At 41.5% G+C, this 22,563-nt stretch overlaps 1 long non-coding RNA gene across 1 annotated transcript; it reads left to right on the forward strand.

Moving 5' to 3' along the window:
- Positions 1 to 5,760: 5,760 nt before the first annotated feature.
- LOC138404887 (uncharacterized) lies at positions 5,761 to 8,179 on the forward strand. The gene is made up of 5 exons (XR_011238634.1): positions 5,761 to 6,239; positions 6,733 to 6,952; positions 7,098 to 7,206; positions 7,868 to 7,935; positions 8,037 to 8,179. It is a non-coding gene; the product is annotated as an uncharacterized lncRNA (long non-coding RNA).
- Positions 8,180 to 22,563: the final 14,384 nt, after the last annotated feature.

Consider the following 22,563-nt stretch of genomic DNA (forward strand, 5'->3'; position numbering starts at 1 on the left):
TAATTCCAGCCATGTTTTCATTGTGATCAGATTCATATACAAATTAAGAGGATATTGAGAAATGGTCGACCATATCACTGGAGTTCAGTTCAAAGATTGACATTATTAAAATGAACATTTTCCTGAGGCTATTGTATTTCTTCCAATCCCTTACTGTCAAGATACAGTTAGAAAGATTTAAAACCTGGGACAAATTGATATCGAGGTTCATTTGGAGTGGTAAAAAACCAAGAATAAAATATAGCATGCTCCAACTGGCTAAGAATCGGGGGGGTATGGCACTCCCAAATTTAAAGGATTATTATGAGGCAGCACAACTTGGTCAAGTGGTGTGACAAGCATTATAACTCCAAATGGAAAGAGATTGAGATGAGGGTGGCTAGCAAACCAGTGCAATCGCTTTTGGGCAACATTACATTGATAAAAACTACTCAAAGGTTCAATAGATCCAATAACCTCCCACACACTGACTATCTGGGCTGATTTCAATAAAAGGCATAGATTGGAAAAGAAAGTGAGATTGTTGAGCTGGATTGCATATGATGAAAGATTCAAGCCAGACTTGAGTGACCTGACATACAGGAACTGGGAGAGGAAGGGAATCACTGCCATGTGTACAATACTAAAGAATGGAAACAACATGTCTTTTCAGGACCTTAGAGAAATGTATGGATTAAAAAATTAGGATATTTTTTTAGATAACTACAGCTAAGGGATTATATCATAAGGGAAATAGGGAGTGCAAAAATATTAAACGGAGTGATAGATGTACTAATGCGAGTATATAATGGGTCAAAAATCAAGGTGGTATCTGTGTTATATGAAAACCTCAGAGACTGTACGAGTGCTTCAACTGATTACATTAGGGCTAGATGGGAGACGGAGCTGGTCCTAAAGTCAGGCCCCGTGTTCAGCCAGGCAGGGCCTCACAACCAGACACAGGTTAGGTACTAACTATAGGTTAGAGAGCGATTCAGAGGAACTTTATCAATACCTGTATCAAGAAAGATACTTATTAATGGAGGAGGTCGTAATTCATGATTACTCAGAGTAGTGAACCTGACTGAGTATAGAGACGTTTACATTGGTAGAAACCTCCCGTTTGGCACGAAGAAATTCTTCTTTCATTAAATTGTAAAAACTGTGCATGATTGATTTCTTCTGTGGTTGTTTAAAGAATCAGTGGTGTCAGTGATAGTGCTGTGCTTTAGAGTTCTGGGAAACACCACAGAGCAACTACAGGTTACAGATATTATTCATCTTTGGTTCATCATGTTCAGGAGGACAATATTAAGATCAGGACAGAGATTATACAAGGCTGGGTTAGGTATAAATGTGTGTGGTAAAGTATATGAGTTGCTTATGGACGAGGCAGTTATGTGATCCTGTAAGATAACTATAGAATAGATTTTTTTATTTGTATCTGAAAAAACATAGTTCCAAAGAAATCAGGTGTAATCATGACAGTGGATGTATAGTATATAGTATATAGTATATAGAAGCATAGGAAGTGTCCATATCTCCATTTAGCTCAAAATCACAGTGAAAAAATATCACAACAAAACAGCTTCTAAATAAAAGTATTAGATTCTTGTGTAACCCAGGTTAAAAATCTGTATTAAAAACAATAAATTAGTTGATTGAATGAAGAAAAGTGAAATTCATGGTGGACAAATCAATTAATTAATACTACGTTTTGGTTAATAATAAAAAACAGATGTTTATCTAAAAGGAGAGATAGAACCATAATAAAAGACGGTCTGTCACCCAATCAGAAAAGAAGCCCCGCCCATTGAGCTGATCGGAGCAGGTTCACTTCCTCTGAAGTTGCTGGGAAGAGAGAGAGCAAGGCGCATTAAACAGACACTCACCATAGGAAGATAAAACAAGAAAAGTGGATCAGACTCGGAAAAGCTGCCGAAGAAATCTCCCGGGACGACCATGACCTGTGTGAGCACAGTCGGAGGAACCTCTCGGGAAGAGAAACGCATCGGTGAGCGGCCGTCTTGATGTGCTAAAGGCTAATAGCTAATGCAACGAGTTAAACCGTTAGCATAGGAGCTAACATCAGAGCACTAGCTCCGGTGCTGATTGGCGCGAGAGAGACACACTACGACACACCACACATTAATGCTGAAGCCCTGATCCGACATTTTAAAGGTGCATTGTGAGACATTTGTTTGCTCCTTTGTTGCACATAGAGCTGTATTATGTGTGTGTTTAGCACCTTATTTATGCATTCTAAGCTCATCCAGCCATATTTTATTAGCTGTGCACATTACATATTTTTCTTTCTAGATGATTGATATTGTTTTATGTGCTAATTACGATGTAAAGAGCACAGGATATTTTGATACTGTTGATTTGGAGTGAGGAAGATTATTTCAATAACATAATGTGATATTTCGAGTGTTGCTTATTTTATTACTGAACATTGTGATAGCATGTTGCAACAGTAATTGAGTAAAATTGTTATTCTCTATTAGGCCTGGGACGATAACAAATTTTGCTGGACGATATATTGTCCCACGAATTATTGCCGATAAACGATATTATTGCCAACATGATAATATATCATAATAATGCACACCCTTTCAAATACAATAAACTTTTATTTTTCAGTAATTTTTTACCATCGTAATTGTAATTTCAGGAACGTTGAAATATCCTAAATAAATAAAACAAACAAAGAATAAAATGGACTCTCAGTCTCTGTTAGCAAAAACAGCACTCAAATATAAAACCACACACAACCAAGACAATAAATAAAATGGCTTATCAAGTCTCGATTAACAAAATTGCACTTCAATAAATATTGAACATTTAGGCCGTTTGTGACATGTATTTTCTTGCAGGCAATTCGTTTTGTCTGTCTGTCAAACGTTTGCAGCATCTCTCTCAATGCTGGCTTTTCAACTGTACTAAAGGGCAGCATTTCTTTTGCGATGCAGCGAACTACAGTTTCTTTGAGCGCACACCATTTTTGCTCCATTTATATTTGCTTTGTCGACCAAACGCCTCAGTGAGTGTTGACTTTCGGGACGAAGGCTCTGCATCTTGAGGTGCACTTTTTTTTCCCCAGCTGGGAACACTGGGTTGGGTGGTTGTGCTTTAGGTGGGCATGCAACTTTGTTGTGATGCTTTTTTTTGTTGCCACCACTGGCTCGTCCGTGTTGATGGGCTCACCTTGCTCATTTGGTTATTACAGATGTGGTAGAAAGAAATTTTTTTGTACAATGTTTATTTTTTTTAGTACATCAGTTTGGCTGAAATCTGTGGTGCTTCCACCTGCTGAACACAGAATAAACTATAAGTACCAGTCTTGGCTGCTTAACACAGCTCATATTACATGTGTAAAAATTATTGTAGGCTATTGTATTGTACAGTATCTGTAAATAATCGTGTTTCTCCTCTGTTCCTTAATATCTACAGATATGACAATGATTTCAGCATAAAACATCCTTTAACGTGACTTTTTTCATTTCATTACATGAAGCACTGCAACACCTGATGTCCTCTGAATCCACTGTGGCAGCAGCAACAAGGTGGAGATCGGCAGCTTCAGGCTGGTCAACATGATAATATTGAGTCAATTTCTGTATCCATTATGGTTGGTAAAATGAACACTGTTATCACAACAATGTTCATCTTTTACTTTCTGATTTGATAAACTTTAGATAAAAAGTCTTTTCTTTTTTGTCATAAGAGACAGAACACGGTCAGCACAGCTGTGTCCCTCAGGTTCGTCCGTCCCTAATAAAATGACAGGAAACATAAAGTATGGCATTATTGCCGAGATAAGTGTTACTTTCAAACAAAGTCTTTGTCCTTATATTCTGTGGATATTCAACTATGTATTTGAATATGGTTTGGGATTAAACAATGTACTACAATGAATGTGCAGTATGGAGTTCTTTCACATTAAAAGTATTGCATTTATAATGTAATGCATCATGTGCAATCATTTGCTTTAATTGTTAGTAAGTTATGAAAACAGGTCTATACCTGGTAGGTAAACTGTTCATTCATAAATAAAGTCCAGCTCAACAAGTTTCACACTGCAGCAGCTGCACTAACGTTATTTCTGAACCAATAATCTAATAAAACATTATTACTGAAGTTACCCACAGTAACATAGTCAAGCCAAATAGGTTGGGGAGCTGAACAACTTTACATAACGTTAAATATCTAACTTGGTGGAGCTCATTCACTAAACACACAGTCGCCTTCAGTTTAAAAGATTTATCACCATAAACTCTAACGCTCCTCTCTCCGCTGTGTGAACCGCTTCATGTCATGCCGCTCCCGTTAGCATTGCCATTACTGCTGGTATGTTGCCTGGAGGTTAGCGGAGCTAAGCTAACCAGCCAGGTACAGAGACAATGATACCTGCTCATCACTACTGACACGTAAATAAAAGGCAGTACTTTACACACCACAGACACTTCTCCGTCAGGACAATCAGCCGAACAACAAACGATAATATTCACATGTGAGTGAAAACTCCTCCCCAGACCCGGTCGCGTTCGGTGACAGGGATTAGCCTGTTAGCTCAGGTGAAGCCGAGCAGACCACAGGCTAACAGCCAGAGTGACGAGCTAACGGTGACGTCACATGTCAATCAAGTGATAATTATTCACAATTTCAAACCTCTGTATTATCTAAACAGATAATACATAGTTGTCATGAAGGAAGAACTTACTGATTGAGTCTAAAACCGTATTTTGAACCAGGCTGTAAACAGGTTTAATTCTGCTCTAAAGTCTGGCGTTTTAACATGGGAGTCAATTCCCATTGACTCCCTCTTGGAGCCAGCCTCAAGTGGCCACCCAGTGAACTGCAGTTTTTTGCCTCAGCGCTCAGCCCGGGATGTTGCTGCTTGGTGTGGAGCCAATGCTAGCGGCCCTGCCTCCCCCCACAGAGACAAAGAGACTGGATGACTGACAAGAGGGTTCACTCTGTTCATTCCGCTATGGAACAAACGCCCCCAGGTGCTGAGACCGAGCTCAGAGTGAACCCTCTTGTCATCCAGCCTGCTTGGAGGCGAGAGAAGAGGAAAACAAACGCGCATGCACATGGCAATAAATCGAGGCGGGAAAAATTATCGAGTTCATTTTAATTTATCGTGCGATTAATTGATTTATTGATTATCGGCCCAGGCCTATTCTCTATTGATAAAGAGTTTATGTAGATTTAACATGATTAATGTTCTATAATTCATTTTTTGAGATTTGAGAAAATTAAGATGAATGCTCTGATCCAACTTATCGTAGGTCAGGTTTTTTGATGGACCCATTGAGAGTTTGACCTACCTGGATGTTGGAGCCAGTCAAAGTTTGATGGCGAGCCAGACCCCGGAGGATACTTAGAGATACTACGCCGTGGAACCTGAATCCTTTTACACTTCACATACACACACACACCATCCACGCAACAGTGCGGTGGGACTGATTTTCCACCTTCACGGTGTTGACTGAACAGTGACTGAAAACAGGTGAACTGAACTTTAGAAAAAACGCAGCTGCAAAACTTTATTTTATTTTTTATTTTCTATACTTACCCGGGTAAGAGTTGTGATAATTTGTGTGATTGATGTTTTTATTCATCCTTCCCATCCTGTAATAAATAGGGAAGCGTATACTCCTGCGTCATCGTTTGATCAATCCTGGGCTCCATAGTCGATCTTAGAACTTCTGATTTCACTGGTTATTGAACCTAGTTACTATTTTTCAGTACTATTCTCTTTTCCTCTCAGAAGGGTTACACTTGTTTAGTTTTATTTCATAATACATGATAATATTGGATCATTCATTTGTATTTATCAGCATGTAAGCTTGTTGCAGTGTCTCAAACCCAGTTTTTCATCAATGTCACAGAAGAACAACAATGAAATGGACGGCTACACACCAGAATTGTATGGACCTGAGGGCAGAAAGTGACCTTACTTTGGAGGAAATGGACGACAAAGAGTTGTTGGACATGGTCTGGGCAGTGGTCAACAAATTGTCAGAGGGCACAAATAACCATCCACTTCCTCAAGATGTCTCTGCTCAGGAATGGCATGACTTGTTCAACTGGACTGGTTCTGATGAGGACCCCCCCCAATAGCATCACCTCTCAGCTTGGAGCAGCATCCTCCTGAAACCCAATGGTGAACTGGCTGCTGCCATAAACCACCAGCAAGTGTCCTGCAGTCAGGCCCTGTGTTCAGCCAGGCAGGGCCTCACATCCAGACACAGGTAAGGTACTAACTATAGGTTAGAGAGCGATTCAGAGGAACTTTATCAATACCTGTATCAAGAAAGATACTTATTAATGGAGGATGGGGTAATTCATGAGTACTCAGAGTAGTGAACCTGACCGAGTATAGAAACGTTTACATTGGTAGAAACCTCCTGTTTGGCACGAAGAAATTCTTCTTTCATTAAATTGTAAAAACTGTGCATGATTGATTTCTTCTGTGGTTGATTAAAGAATCAGTGGTGTCAGTGATAGTGCTGTGCTTTAGAGTTCTGGGAAACACCACAGAGCAACTACAGGTTACAGATATTATTCATCTTTGGTTCATCATGTTCAGGAGGACAATATTAAGATCAGGACAGAGATTATACAAGGCTGGGTTAGGTATAAATGTGTGTGGTGGTGGTTTTAACTCTCTGACACCAAGGGGACAGATGACACAGAGGATGCAGGTTGTCTTATCTCTTATTTTGTGTCTGTTCTTGTCTCCAGTTCAACAATGTGCCATCAGGGAAGCTGACCAAACACCTGGAGGTGAGGCTGGCTCCTGTTGGATTATTGTAAGTATCACACACATTAATGCAAACACACACAAACACACCTCTGAGCTACTGTTTCTATGTGTCTGATTGTGTTTATGTAGCAAAGGAAAGGGGGTTTACGGGGCTCCAGGAGACAGACTTCCTTTTCCCGTGAACAACCGCCACTCACAGTAAGTCTGCCTGACTAGTTCACAGTCACCTTTTCTGTCATGAATTTATATTTCTTTGATTGAGATGCTTTCATGTTCTTTTCTTTCCTCACAGTTTTAAACATTGGTAATTCATGCTTTCTGTGTTTTTTCTGTTTTTCCACAGAAAGAGAAAATGTGAGAGCTAGCTTTCGAAGACGGAACAGACACTAAACGCTGTTGCTGAGCTCGAAACTCCTGACTGTGCAGTCGTTGAGCCCAACGTTGAAAAGAGAGTATGTGTCTTTGCTTTGTAGGTTTGAGACTCTGTGTCACACAAACCTCATCCAGCTGTGTCTATGACCACACTTCTAAAACTGTTCTCTAACTATAATTCTTGACATCATGACACATCTATATATCCAGATTTAACTTGTGCAAAACAAGAAAGACACCAGTTCATTGTTGATATGCATTATGATACATACCAAATAGATATTAGAAATATAATAAAACAAATGATCTACAAAATAAAATTAAAATCGCATTTATAAAAATACTATATATATATATATATATATATGCAGATATACATGCATTTATACTTCTGACCAAATGTATTTATGCAAATATTTTAATGACCTATTTTTCTTATAGTAGAGTAGGTTTTAATAATGTGACTTTACTTTTACTTTTGTTAATATAAAGTATTCTGTTACATTTCATTACTGGATGAATAAGAAGTATTTAAGTGGGCAGAGAAGAGACGGGGACTTTGATACTGATTATAAAGGCTCGGTATAGTGTATGACTTGCTTATGGATGAGGCACTGATACAATCCTGAAAACTATTATAACTAACAGGTTGTGGTTTTAACTCTCTGACACCAAGGGGACAGATGACACAGAGGATGCAGGTTGTCTTATCTCTTATTTTGTGTCTGTTCTTGTCTCCAGTTCAACAATGTGCCAGCAGTGAAGCTGACCAAACACCTGGAGGTGAGGCTGGCTCCTGTTGGATTATTGTAAGTATCACACACATTAATGCAAACACACACACACACACACCTACCTCTGAGCCTCCGTTTGTATCTGTCTTCTAATGTGTCTGATTGTGTTCATGTAGCAAAGGAAAGGTGATTTACGGGGCTTCAGGAGACAGAGTTCCTTCTCCCTGTCCAGACACAGGAGGCTCTGGAAGAGATGGCAGCTGACATTGTCGCTGCTGTCCAGACACAGGAGGCTCTGGAAGAGATGGCAGCTGACACTGTCGCTGCTGTCCAGACACAGGAGGCTCTGGAAGAGATGGCAGCTGCCGTTGCTGTTGAGGCACAGGGGGCTCAGGAGAAGATGGCAATGGAATTGAATGCTGCAAGAAAAAGCTCTCTGTCAGCTCTCCTGTTTTCTACTATGGATTATCCAATGCATCTAGTTGAGGACAATCTTCTTATCCAAAATTCAGTTAAAATAAAAAAAAAAAGATTACAATGGTACTTCAAGCTCCTGAAGTTTGTTACATTCTCCTATTTGTTTTAACCTGTAATGGAAATTACATTTAATTGCATGAGCGGACAATGGTTGACCAAATTGTTAATCTAAAAAGGGTAACCTTAAGGTTTATGATGGTGGCTTAAGAGACACAGAAATTGCCACCACAATATCCAACCAGATGTTTTTTCATTTATCCGACCACCTCTCGTTTATTCGACCGGACGTCGTTGCTCCGGTCAGGTTTCTCATTTATCCAATCACATGTTGTATATCCAACCAGATATTTTGTCATTTATCTGACCACCTCTCGTTTATCCAACCGGACATTGTTGCTCCGACCAGGTTTCTCATTTATCCAATCACATGTTGTATATCCAACCAGATATTTTGTAATTTATCCAACCACCTTTCGTTTAAAAAAATGAGAAACCTTGGTGAGACAAACAAGGGGTGTTTGGATACATTTTTGAAGTGGGATGATTCAGATCTGTACGGACATTTTAAGGTCCTCATCAGTGCATAAAAGCAGAAGAGATCATTCTGTGCTTGGTTTCTCCTCAGAAACAGATCTCTGTCTGCTCGACAAGCTTTAAAATGATGGAGTACATGACAGTGGTTGTCCGATGGTGCCGTGTGCCCCAGCCTCACATCAATTAACCCACATCAGGTCTTGGTGGTACATGAGCAGGTGGAACTGTACAGAAAATGAGACCCAGCATTTGAGAGTTATTTGCGCTTACCTATCCAGCGCTGGTGTTTGGAGTTATATAGCCAAACTGTTCTCTACAATGAAGAAGCTATGGGCAGACCCAAGGTTTAATCTATTGGGCTCTGGAGCTTTTGAGTTATTGTTGACAGATAAACAACCATTGACTGAAATTGTCAACCAATATATTGTCACATACACTGAGATTCAGCCAGGAGTTAGCTTCTACGAAAATGTCATTAAGACAGTAGCATTGGTGAAAGCGTGCAGTCGGACCCTAAGAAAAGAGCTGACCGTTGCAGACCATAGGATGATGTTTAAGCTATCCTGCAGACATGTAAGTACTGAGCACATCCTCTCTTAAACTTTTTTTTTCTCAAAAAAAAAAAGAAAAGTTTATATACTCCTTTTCCACAAATCGTTTGTTTGTTTCATGTCACCCTGACAGGAACCCCACAGCCTGGTAGTATTGCCACCTGGGTCTGCCACCAACATGATCACAGTGCGATGCACTAAGCCCCAGACGATATATGACCTTATGCCAAAGCATGGCTTACATTGCTCCTGTAATGGAAATTTTTACATTTGTGTATGTTTAATTGCATGATGTATGTATGTGAATGACTGACCAAAGAGTTGACCAAATTGTTAATCTAAAAGGGTAACCGTAAGGATTATGATGGTGGCTTAAGAGACTTGAGTTTTATGGCCTTGAGAAACCACAACTTTATGGTATCTCTTGGTATCTCTGATTGGGATCTCACACTGAACACTGATTCTCCTATGTTCTTTGCTCATTTGTGCATGTCATTCAGATGATGTGTACTGATGAGTCCATCTGCAGATGCTGAATTAAACTTTCAGAAAGAAGTGTTTGACTTTGTGCTTGTTTCACAGAAATTGCCACCACAATTTTGGTGTTGTCGGCAGGATCACTCTTGTGAGAAGACACTCTGGATCTCAGGGCTGAAAGGTAAAACTGCGCAGGGAGTCTGGGACTCTGACCTCAACCTCCCTGAGAAAAGAAGGTAGAGACGTGAGGGCCTGATGCCTGAAAACCAAAGAGTGCTCTCACTGCTGTGATCCAGTGGACCACTTAGCACAAAGACACTGTCTTTCTGGGACGACAAATTCAGAAGGGAAACGGTTCTCTCACAGGGTGAGTGACAGACGTGTCGGCATGGCAAGGTTTGGAACCGATGTAGAATCAAGGAAGCTTCAGGTGATCTTGGAGATCACGGGTGGTCTTGGAGACCACAGAGTTAATATAGAATAAGCCTGTTGGTGATCTTAGAGAAGGTCACATAGTTAATTGGGAACTAATGAGTATGGTATTAGAATAAGCAGGTTGGTGATCCGAGAGGAGGTCACAGAGTTAAGGAGTATTGATATATACAAGATATAATAATAGGAATATACGGAGTGTTTGTTGATTTTAATAAACTTGTTATATTGGGTTCTGACGTCGAGTTCATGATTTAACAAACTATGATATAATATAGTAAATAGAGTTTTGCACTGGAGATGGGACTGAGACCTGAGCCAGGATCATCTCGACACTGCGATGAATCTGCTTTAAGAGAAGTTCTCAACCCCCAAAGGTAAGTAAAGGTAAGTACATTTAAGTAAACGTAAGTATATTATGGGTCTAATTGGCTTTTTGAGGTTATTAAGAAAGACTTAAATCCTAAAATTAAAATCCTAACAACAAATTTTTAACAAAAGTAAATTAAAAAGAACGGATTAAAATAAATTAGGGAATTTCTAAATGTCTTTTCCCATATCAGCATAACTTTGGTCCTCCAAATTTTGTATTTTGTTGAACAAATGGGGAGTTTAAATTGATAAATAAGAGTTATGTTAAAACTGCTGAGACAACCTATTAGAGAAATGGGTTTAAACATTGGTAAAGGAAAGAAAGATGAGGATAATGCTAATCCACTTTCTTTTCTTAATGTTCAGTATATGTTAATAAGTGATGGTAAGCGTAGAGTTAGAGAGGAACGAGTTAGTGAGGACAAATTATAAGGGAAAAAGAAATGTAGGGATATTTGTACTGGAGCGTGTGAATTTTGGTTAACTGAAGTGAATATCAGGGACAGTTTACAGAAGGTAGGGATTGAACTAATCTCCAAGTCTCAGTGTGTCCGACTAGACCCTGATCTGGACTCAGCTCCACCGAGAGGACAACTACAGCCAGCAGCGGTGCAGTGTCCCTAACCTCCATCCAGACCTCGACCTTGTTGCAGCAGAGGAGGTGGATAGGCCTCCATCATGCACCACTCACATACTCCACGGCGAACCAGGAAGGAGGCAATTTATGATTTGAATGCAACCTTGCAAGAACTGATGGTGGAGGTGGCTGCAGGAGATGGAAACACTCAGCTGATCTCCAGACCATGGACATTCACCAGTATGAAAGAACCTACCATTTGATCTCTCCCACAAGTGTTAAGTGGGGGAGTGGTATGCAGTGCAACTGGAACCAGCACTGAACAGCAGAGACTGCTGATGACTGAGATGGGGACTCAGTATTCGAAAGTGGCAAGATCCGTCTCTGCACAGGAGTGGAGAATGGTGAATCCAGCATAGGGTCATGCTGATCATGCAGAAAAACTCTTGAACAGCAAGAAAAAGAAAAAGGACAGCTGGCAGCATATCAAAACCAAGTCTGCGGGCACAAGAAAGGTCATGGACGGAGAGGAAGGGGACGTGGAAGAACTGACGCTTGTTTCAAATGTGGCAAAATTGGACATTAGATCAGGGATTGTCCTGAGAACCAATACACATAGTGCGATTGAGTAGCGGTGGAGCTGGGGACAGTATATAGAGAGATACACTGTACCATTGTTTTGTTAAAATGAGGTTAAGGAAATTTTAAACATTAATTTTTGTTGTCACCACGCTGGCTGATAGATTTTATTGGTAGAGATTTGATGTGTTCATTGAGTAATATGCTAATTTTAACATCACAAGGTGTAGATGTAACTAGAGGATTTGATATATGCATATCAATGGAAGATTCTTAACTCTTCCCTCACCTCTGTAAGTAACACTTTCTTGTGTGTTCAATCACTGTGTTGTCTCAGTAGCTTAGATTGATTCACTGGAAAGGTATCAAATTCTGATCTCCATGTTCTATTAGGCAAAGGAGAACAAAAACAATTGGTATTGAAAGTTTTGGAACTTTGGACCAAAAGGGGTTATGGGAAGGGAAAAAACATCTGATCCCAATAATAATAATAATTTAATCAGAGGTTTAGAGGTAAATCACAAAAGATTTCTGCAGTGATAAATGCAATTATCTTAAAACAGTTCTTAAAACAGATCAGATCATTATAGCAGGTGATTTCAATATTCATGTAGATGTTGCCAATGACAGCCTTAGTTCAGCATTTAAATCAATAATAGACTCGATTGGTTTCACTCAACATGTGAATCAACCGACCCACTGCCTGAATCACACTCTTGATCTTGTCCTGACATATGGCATTGACATAGAAAATATAACTATTCCAACAGAACCCTCTTCTGTCTGACCATTTTTTACTTACATTTGAATTCAGAATTGTTAATTACGTCAATTCTGGACGGAAATTCTATTATAGTCGATGTCTATCCGACAAAACTGTTCACAAATTTAAAGAACTGCTCCCCTCTTCCCTTCCCTCTCAGCCATGTGTCAGTACAATACAAGAAGATTATCAAAACCTTACTCCCACACTAGTTGATAACTTTGTAAATAGTACTGCAGCCTCACTAAAAACAGCACTTGAAGCTGTCGCCCCATTAAAAAAGAAGAAAGTAAGTCAGAGGAGATTAGCTCCATGGTATAATTCCCAAACGCACGTTCTAAAACGGACATCGCGGAAGCCAGAAAGGAAGTGGCGTTCCACCACTCGCCAAGACTTCCACCTAGCCTGGAAGAATAGCCTTATAAATTACAAAAAAGCACTAAGAAATGCCCGAACCTCTTAATATTCATTACTAATAGATGAAAATAGGAACAACCCCAGGTTCCTCTTCAGCACTGTAGCCAGGCTGACAGAAAGTCACACCTCTACTGACCCATCTATTCCTCTAGATCTGAGAAGCAATGACTTCATGAGCTTCTTCACTAATAAAATTACAACCATCAGGGATAAAATCCACCACCTCCTCTCAGTGAATAACACTGATACATTGTCTGGTCCTGAAACCATAGCACCAGATTTATGTCTAAACAAATTTTACTCTATTGATCTTCCTGAACTGACCTCGTTAGTTTCATCATCTAAACCAACTACTTGTCAGCTGTTCCAACTAGACTTTTTAAAGAAGTCCTCCCCCTAATTGACCGTTCCATTTTAAATCAGATTAATATGTCTTTGCTAACCTGCTACGTACCACAGGCTTTTAAGGTAGCCGTTATTAAACCTCTGCTTAAAAAGCCTACGCTTGATCCAGAGGTTTTAGCTAACTCTAGACCCATATCCAACCTGCCCTTCATTTCCAAAATCCTAGAAAAAGCCGTTGCTAACCAGCTGTGTGGTTACTTAGATACTTAGATAGTAACGGTTTATTGGAAAAATTTCAGTCAGGATTTAGAACCTATCACAGAACAGAAACAGCACTATTGAAAGTCACTAATGACCTTCTTATGGCATCAGATGATGGACTTGTCTCTGTCCTCGTCTTGTTGGACCTTAGTGCAGCATTTGACACAATAGATCATAAGATTCTGCTACAGAGATTAGAACAACATATAGGAATTAAAGGAACAGCACTACACCGGTTTAAATCATATTTATCAGATAGATTCCAATTTGTTAACGTTAACAATGACTCCTCCATGCACATTCAAGTTAATCATGGAGTTCCACAATGTTCTGTCCTTGGACCAATACTCTTCACCTTATATATGCTCCCCTTAGGCAACATTATTAGACAGCACCACAGCAGACTGCTGGGGGAACTCCCATCATGCACTGAGCACTTCATCACTTCCCTCTGTCTCTCTGCCCCCCCACACCAGTTTATTTATTTATTTATTTTAACATGTCATCATGTCATCATGTCAAAGTGTCACTTTGTCCTCCCATAGTCCCTCTGGCTCTTCTCTCTCTCTCGTTTCAGATAACTCTGGCTGCAGGACAAAAACGACTACCATCACCATTGTTATCATTAATTACAATAACTCAGTAATTGATTAATATATATAATCCTGTTGTAGATCACTACATTGTTATTGTTATAATCAGCCCTGATACTGATGGTGCCCAATTGTTCCCGGTCTCTCTCTCTCCACCTCATCTCTCTATTCTCTCCCCCGCTTTCCACCCATCTCTCCTTTCCTCCCCCTTCCTTTTCTTTCCTCACCCCAACCGGTCGAGGCAGATGACCGCCCACATTGAGCCTGGTTCTGCCAGAGGTTTCTCCCTGTTAATGAGGGAGTGTTTCCTCTCCACAGTCGCCTGTGCTTGCTCATTGTGGGAACTGTTGGGTTTCTCTACGTTAATATTGTTTTAAGGCCTTGACCTTTAAATGTAAAGTGCCTTGAGATAATGTAAATTATGAATTGGCGCTATATAAATAAAATTGAATTGAATTGAATTCATGTCCCACGGAAATAACATTAACTTTATAACCTTACAGTAAAGTTTTGTTGTGGTGTTGCTAAGTTAAGCTCACGCTACTTTATACTGTATATGCAGTAGGAACAGAAAAGCACACATATCGATGTTATTATATATAAAATGCAAAGACTTTCCCTAAGACAATGTGACATACATATCTGTCAATTATGTTACTATGCTTCCCTGCAGACTCTTCACTTCCTGGCCCTTACCGAGACCTGGATCACTCCAGAAAACACTGCCTGAGCTGCTCCCCTGACGATGGCACACCGCTCGTTGTCCTGGGTGATTTCAACATCCCCCAGAGAAGCTGCGCTCCTCTGAATTCATTGACTTCTTCTCCACATTTGACCTCACCCTCTACCCCTCTCCACCGACCCACCGGGCTGGGAACCAACTCGATCTTGTCTTCACAAGATCCTGAAGTACCTCGCCACCCTCTGTTACCCCACTCACTGTGTCTGACCACCACGCTGTCACTTTCTCTCTCCCCTTAAAATTCACCACCTCCCTCGCCCCCAGGCCTCACACAGTCATCACCCGCTGCAATCTGAAATCCCTCTCTCCCTCTGCTCTCTCCTCTACTGTTCTTTCCTCACTACCATCTACAGACCAATTTTCACTAATGTCCACTGAGGAAGCCTCCTCCACTCTGCTATCCTCCCTCTTGTCCTCTTTAGATGCTCTATATCCTCTCACCTACCTACCGGCACGATCACCCCCCCTTCCCTGGCTGTCTGAATCTCTGCGAACCAATAGATCGGTGCTACGAGCAGCAGAGAGAAAATGGAGAAAATCACATCATCCTGTTGACCTTGCCCATTAGCACCACATCCTCTCTGACTTCACCTCAACAGTATCAGCAGCTAAATCTGCCTTCTACCTGTCAAAGATCAACTCCTCTGCCTCCAACCCCAGGAAACTATTCTGCTTATTCTCTTCTCTCCTCACCCCTCCTTCTCCTCACCCTCCTTCCTCCCTCACTGCTGATGACTTTCCAACTTACTTTACCAAGAAAGTAAAAGACATCAGCTCCTCATTTACTCCTATGCCCATCCAGAAAGCACCTCCCCCAAACCTCACCTCTGATGGCCTTACCTGCTTCAGCCCTCTCTCCTCTGAAGATGTTCTCACGCTAGTGACGTCTAACCGTGCCACCACCTGTTCCCTTGACCCGATTCCCTCCTCCCTTCTCCAAGACATCTCTCATGACATCCTGCCATTCCTCACCACTCCGATCAACTCCTCCCTCACTTCAGGCATTATTCCAGCTCCTTTCAAGACAGCCATGGTAAAGCCACTCCTAAAGAAACCCACCCTAGACTCAGCTGACATCTGAAACTACAGACCTGTATCTCTTCTTTCATTCCTCTCTATAACACTGGAACATGCAGTCTAAGACCAACTGTCCTCCTATCTTTCAGAAAATGACTTCCTTTACCCTAATCAGTCAGGCTACAGGACTGGTCACTCCACTGAGACGGCCCTCCTCACAGTGACTGAGTTTCTCGGTGCCGCCAGAGCCTCGTCCGACTCGTCAGTCCTCATTCTCCTTGACTTATCCTCTGCGTTTGACTCAGTCAACTACCAAATCCTCCTCTCCACTCTGGCTGAACTTGGCATTGCTGACTCTGCTCTGACCTGGTTCACATCATACCTGACAAATCGCACCTTTCAGGTCACATGGAATGGCTCCTTGTCCAATCCCTGCCTTCTGGAAACTGGTGTCCCTCAAAGCTCAGTATTAGGACCACTTCTGTTTTCACTATACACTCGATCGCTAGGCTCTGCAATCACATCGCATGGATTCTCTTACCACTGTTATGCTGACGACACCCAACTGTTCCTCTCTCTTCCCACATCCTCCTCCAGCACCCACGTTGTGACGTGCATCTCGGAATGTCTGGCAGACATCTCCGCTTGGACAGCTACGCATCACCTCAAACTCAACCTTAGACAACTGAACTGCTCTTCATCGCGGGGAAATACTGCCCTCATATGGACCTGTAAGTCACTGTCGAGGATGTCACGGTACCATCTTCGTCGACGGCAAGGAACCTGGGCGTAATCCTAGACGATGGACTGTCCTGCGCCCCCCAACATCACTGCTGTGGCCCGATCCTGCAGGTCTGCCCTCTACAAATGTTGCCTAATGATAGGCAACATTATCAGACAGCACCACATACAATTCCACTGCTATGCAGACGACACCCAATTGTATATTTCCATGAAGCATGATGAATCTAATCACCTAGTTCAACTTCAGGAATGTCTCAAAGATATCAAGGCCTGGATGACCCAAAATGTTCTACTTTTAAACTCAGTTGTAATTGGCCCTAAACATCTCAAAGAAACACTGTTTGACCAGATAGTCACTTTGGATGGGGTCAGTCTGGCTTCCAGCTCCACTGTGAGGAACCTTGGAGTGTTGTTCGACCAAGACATGTCATTTGACCCCCATATTAAACTAGTGTCTAGGACGGCTTTCTTCCATCTGCGCAATATTAACAAAATTAGAAACATCCTGTCTAAGCAGGATGCTGAAAAACTAGTCCACGCGTTTGTAACCTCTAGATTAGATTACTGCAACTCTCTATTAGCAGGATGCTCCATGAAGACTGTTAAAAGTCTCCAGTTGGTCCAAAATGCTGCAGCACGAGTGCTGACAGCCACTAGAAGGAGAGATCATATCACTCCTGTCTTAGCTTCCTTACATTGGCTCCCGGTAAAATTTAGAATAGAATTCAAGATCCTGTTCCTCACTTTTAAAGCCCTCAACAATCACGCCCCCTCATATATCAAAGAGCTGATAACACCTTATTATCCAAGTAGCTCACTTCGTTCCCAAAACACAGGGTCTCTAGTGGTTCCAAGAGTCTGTAAGAGTAGAGCAGGAGGTAGAACATTTAGCTATCAGGCTCCTCTCCTATGGAACCAGCTCCCACTCTGGGTTCGGGAGGCAGACACTGTCCCAGCATTTAAAGTAAAACTAAAAACCTTCCTCTTTGACAAAGCCTATAGTAAGGGCTGGATCAGGTGAGTCCTGAACCATCCCTTAGTTGTGCTGCTATAGGTTTAGACTGCTGGGGGAACTCCCATTATGCACTTCTTCACTTCCCTCTGTCTCTCTGCCCCCCCACACCTGTTTATTTATTTATTTATTAGTTTTAACATGTCATCATGTCAAAGTGTCACTTTGTCCTCCCATAGTCCCTCTGGCTCTTCTCTCTATCTCGTTTCAGATAACTCCGGCACCGGGACTGCAGGACAACAACGACTACCATCACCATTGTCATCATTTATTACAATAACTCAGTAATTCATTCATATATCTAATCCTGTTGTAGATCACTACATTGTTATTGTTATATTCAGCCTTGATACTGATGGTGCCAAATTGTTCCCGGTCTCTCTCTCTCCACCTCATCTCTCTCTTCTCTCCCCCACTTTCCACCCATCTCTCCTTTCCTCCCCCTTACTTTTCTTTCCTCACCCCAACCGGTCGAGGCAGATGACCGCCCACATTGAGCCTGGTTCTGCCAGAGGTTTCTCCCTGTTAATGAGGGAGTTTTTCCTCTCCACAGTCGCCTGTGCTTGCTCATTGTGGGAACTGTTGGGTTTCTCTATGTTAATATTGTTTTAAGTTCTTGACCTTTAAATGTAAAGTGCCTTGAGATAATGTAAATCATGAATTGGCGCTATATAAATAAAATTGAATTGAATTGAACTCCCTCTTGGCTGGACTCCCAGCCTCTGCAGCTAAACCATTGCAGCGTATCCAGAACGCTGCAGCGCGCCTCGTTTACAATCTTCCCAAATTGTCCCATGTGACCCCCCTCCTCCGTGACCTCCACTGGCTTCCTGTTGGGGCCAGCATCCGATTCAAGATGATGGTCCTGGCCTTCAAGGCCGTCAATGCAACTGCACCTGTCTACCTCCAAACACTAGTCACACCACATGCCCCAGCGAGAGCACTTTGCTCATCTACATCAGCTGGCCGACTGGTACCCCCATCACTGAGAGCAAACAAAGCCCGCTCAGCGAAGTTGCGACCCTTCTCTGTTTTAGCACATCAGTGGTGGAACAAACTCCCGACCAATGTCAGGACAGCAGAATCGCATTCCATCTTCCGCAAAAGACTCAAGACTCATTTGTTCAGACTTCACCTCGACCCTGACTCCTGAGAACTGGAGATGAAGCTGAAACAGCGCCAAAATTTTCAGTGACATTACGGGAGGGGCATTACGTCTATAGTAGTTTAGCACTACCATAGACAACGAATGGGAATGTGTTTAGGGACGTTTAGCTAAACAATCCATGGCTGCTGCGCGGGAGACAGGGGTCGATTCCCTGATGGAGAGGAACATATTTTTTACATAAAATGTCGAGAATTTCCTGTTAAAGTGAAAAAAAATTAAAAAACTGAATCCACACCTGCATCCACATTAAATGGGTTCCTCCCCTTCCATTCATCAAGTTTGCACAGGATCTAGAAAAGAGGGATTGTAGAGGAGGAAAAGATGTTCTCCATCTCATACATTATTATCTATTTGCTCAGGGTACTTTGTAAAAGACGAATAGAAGAAATATCATCTGAAAGAGGACAACAGTTTTGCTCTACTTCCACTGAATGTTGCTTGGTCAGAACCACTTCTTCCAACTGTCTGATTAAAGTTTTCATGACTTGTTCAGCATAATTTATATAAATAATATATAGATATAGATATATAAATTGTATAGATAATATCAATATACCTCTAGTACTGGGTTAAAGAAGACTGTGACTGTGTTGCTCCTCTTCATAGGAGGGATGAACACAAGAACAGCGAGATACTGTAGGACGAGGACGCTGAGCCAGTGAGGCACGGCACTGTACTGACTGGCCCTGAACTGGATGTTAGTGATGTGCACCGTCTCCAACAGACTGGCCACCATCAGGATGAGACTGATGCAGAAGAAAACGTCTGCAGGACACAACATACGACAGTTCAGTCAACTTTTCAATAACATCATGTATCTTAGCTATGATCTTGTGTTGGAAATGATGTTTACAATAAAACTCGAGGAACCTGTTGTTCACAATAAATTAAACAAATTAATAATTTCTTTTAAAGTCACACTGTCCCGTTGACCAAATAATTGACACACTTTTCAGTGGAACTACTTTCTACCAAGAAATGTTCCCTTTCCAGCATCACAGGGGTCGGACACTCACTGATGAGAGGCGTCCCCCTGGTGATGGGCAGCAGGTTGTTCATGATGAGCAGGATGAGGGTCATCTTGAAGGAGGAGTGGTTTGGGGCCCAATAATACTCAAGATTAACCGTATGATACATCTTACTGTGTGGTTGTTCACGTATATGAGGGGCAGAGGAGATCTCAGCATGTAGATTCCTGAAAAGATCAATGGTTCAGTTACAACCAGTATACTACTGTTTACTTCCTCTATTTACTTTGTATTCTATTTACATGCTGAAAAACACATATGGGTCACAGTGTAGAAATTGTTAAATAAAACTTTTGACTGTCCTTTCACTTTGCTGGGGACAGTGGAGGGGGCTGAGGCCTTAAGACAACAAGACAACAATAGACTTTATTTGTACACATTCACATGGATAGATATAATCTTTTTTTCTTTTTTAGAGTTTATTAGTCTAAGCCAAGAAATATATCCTATATATCATCAAAAATCATGTACAAATACAGTAACAGAAAATCACAGAGATGGATCTAATTTAATATAAAAAACAAAGAGACACTGTGACACATACATTTGCCCGTCATTTATCTGGTCTTTAGTCAAACAGTCTCTTACCTTTGCTGAATAAAGCACCTCACATGTGTAAAGTAGTTGTAGAGCAACATCTGCTGTAGTTTGTTGTTCTTCAGTCACGGAAGTTGAAGGAAAAGTCGAGGAAGAGAGACAGAGATGAAGCTGAAACAGCGCCATAATGTTCAGTCGCCGGGAGGGGCATTATGTCCATAGTGATTTAGCACTACCATAGAGAATGAATGAGAACGTGTAAGGGACGTTTAGCGCAGAAGGCCTGTGTTCGATTCCCGGCAATAGACTATTGTTAGCCAATTTTTTGTATTTCGAAAGTTGAGCAGATGTAATGTCAACATGTACTTCTGGAATTGGTTTATTTGTGTAACAGACAATGAAAACCATTTGAAACTTTTTTCTTGAAATATCACTTTTGTAATAATAAGATAGTAAAGTGGGCCTTTTCATGTTTTGAAAAATTTGTGGCAATGACATTGACTTGAAATTGAGAGCAGGCACTGCAAGTCAGAACTGTTCATCAATAGGAAACACAAGCATAGCATTCTGTTTACACGGTATATTTTAGAAGCTCATAGAATCAAGACTGTTCCCTTCAAGTCTAAATCACTTTTGTATTGGGTCTGTTGTTTGCATTAGGGGCCAGCTGGGCTTTTAGCCCCACCCTGCCCGAGGTGTGAGTTGTTGGGCCATGAAGAGGTATATTGTTATCGTGGTAAAAGGCTCAAAGTTAACTAGAAAGTGATTCTGAGATTTACACACTTCCAGCACTACCAGTAATTCTTTCAAAATGACTTTACAAGCGTGGATACGTCATGAGCCATAGTCATCCATAGTTATGCTGCTATAGGCCTAGACGGCTGGGGGATCACCCATCAGGCACCAGAAACCAGCACCTTCCCTCTTCTCTCTCTGCCTTGTTTATTTTATCGTATCTTATTACATGTCTCTAATTCCTTGGGTCTTCTCCTCCCCTCCTTGGTCCATGCTGTGCGGCTCTCCGGAACCCATCCTGGCTCGGGTCCTGATGAGGGATGGACCTAGTGAGGTCACCGGTTTGTCGCAGGGCTAACGTGGAGGGTCATGCAACCACCAGCACTCTCACCTGAGGACCTCTCACCTTTGGAGCCATGTTCACTACTACTACTGCACATGTTGGACCATGAGGGAGGTAGGAGTGCCCGGAGGGACCAACGCGCCCTTGGAAGACCATGCCAACATCCAGGTGGTGATTCCCGGGCTGGATTCAAGCCCATGACCAGAGACTGTGACTCCACCCCCCCTTTATTTCCTTTTGTTCCCCTATATATATTTTTTTTCTCCACTCACCCCAACCAGTCCTGGCAGAGGCCGTTGATAGATACATGTAGGGAAAGTAGATTTAGTTCTCGTGGCCAATGTGTTTGATGTGCAAGTGCTGTCAAATATATACAGAATATATCCTTGCTGGCCCATCCACTGCAGACAGAGAGGGGAAAGCTGACATGGAGCTCCGGGATCCCCTCCCTCACCTGTTTATAATGCATGAAAATCTAACTTAAGTGATTAAAGCTTTTTACAAGACCAGTTGATGCAGTCGTAGATGCCGGTTTTTTGCCGCCGACTTGTTGATGCCTTTTGAGTACCTGTAGAGGGCTCCGATATGGATGATACCTCATCCTGTTGCCCCTCCATAGGTGTTTCTTTAGTTGTCTGGAGATATTAATGACAGATATCAGACTGATGAAATCAAGTAAAAATAAATGTTCTAATATAGTCAATATCTTTCATGTGTGCATGTGGCAGTGTAGATGTATTTCACTAAATCTAAATGAATTTGAATTACTGTATTTAATGCAGTATAAAGATGGACTATATGTTTATGTATGTGAATTTTTGTATGGTAAGAGCATGTCCTTTATGAGAACTATCAGTTATACAAAGAATCATTTTGACCACCTTGCATTTCCACGGCCAGTCTGATTCACCATAATTATAGGTGATCTCTTCTCCTGGACTTATGTCACGTTTTGCAAACAAACACAGATGGGGCTTCCCTATCACTGTCAAGTACTTC

The sequence above is a fragment of the Paralichthys olivaceus genome, chromosome 15 (genome assembly GCF_024713975.1).
Source record: "Paralichthys olivaceus isolate ysfri-2021 chromosome 15, ASM2471397v2, whole genome shotgun sequence".
NCBI lineage: Eukaryota > Metazoa > Chordata > Actinopteri > Pleuronectiformes > Paralichthyidae > Paralichthys > Paralichthys olivaceus.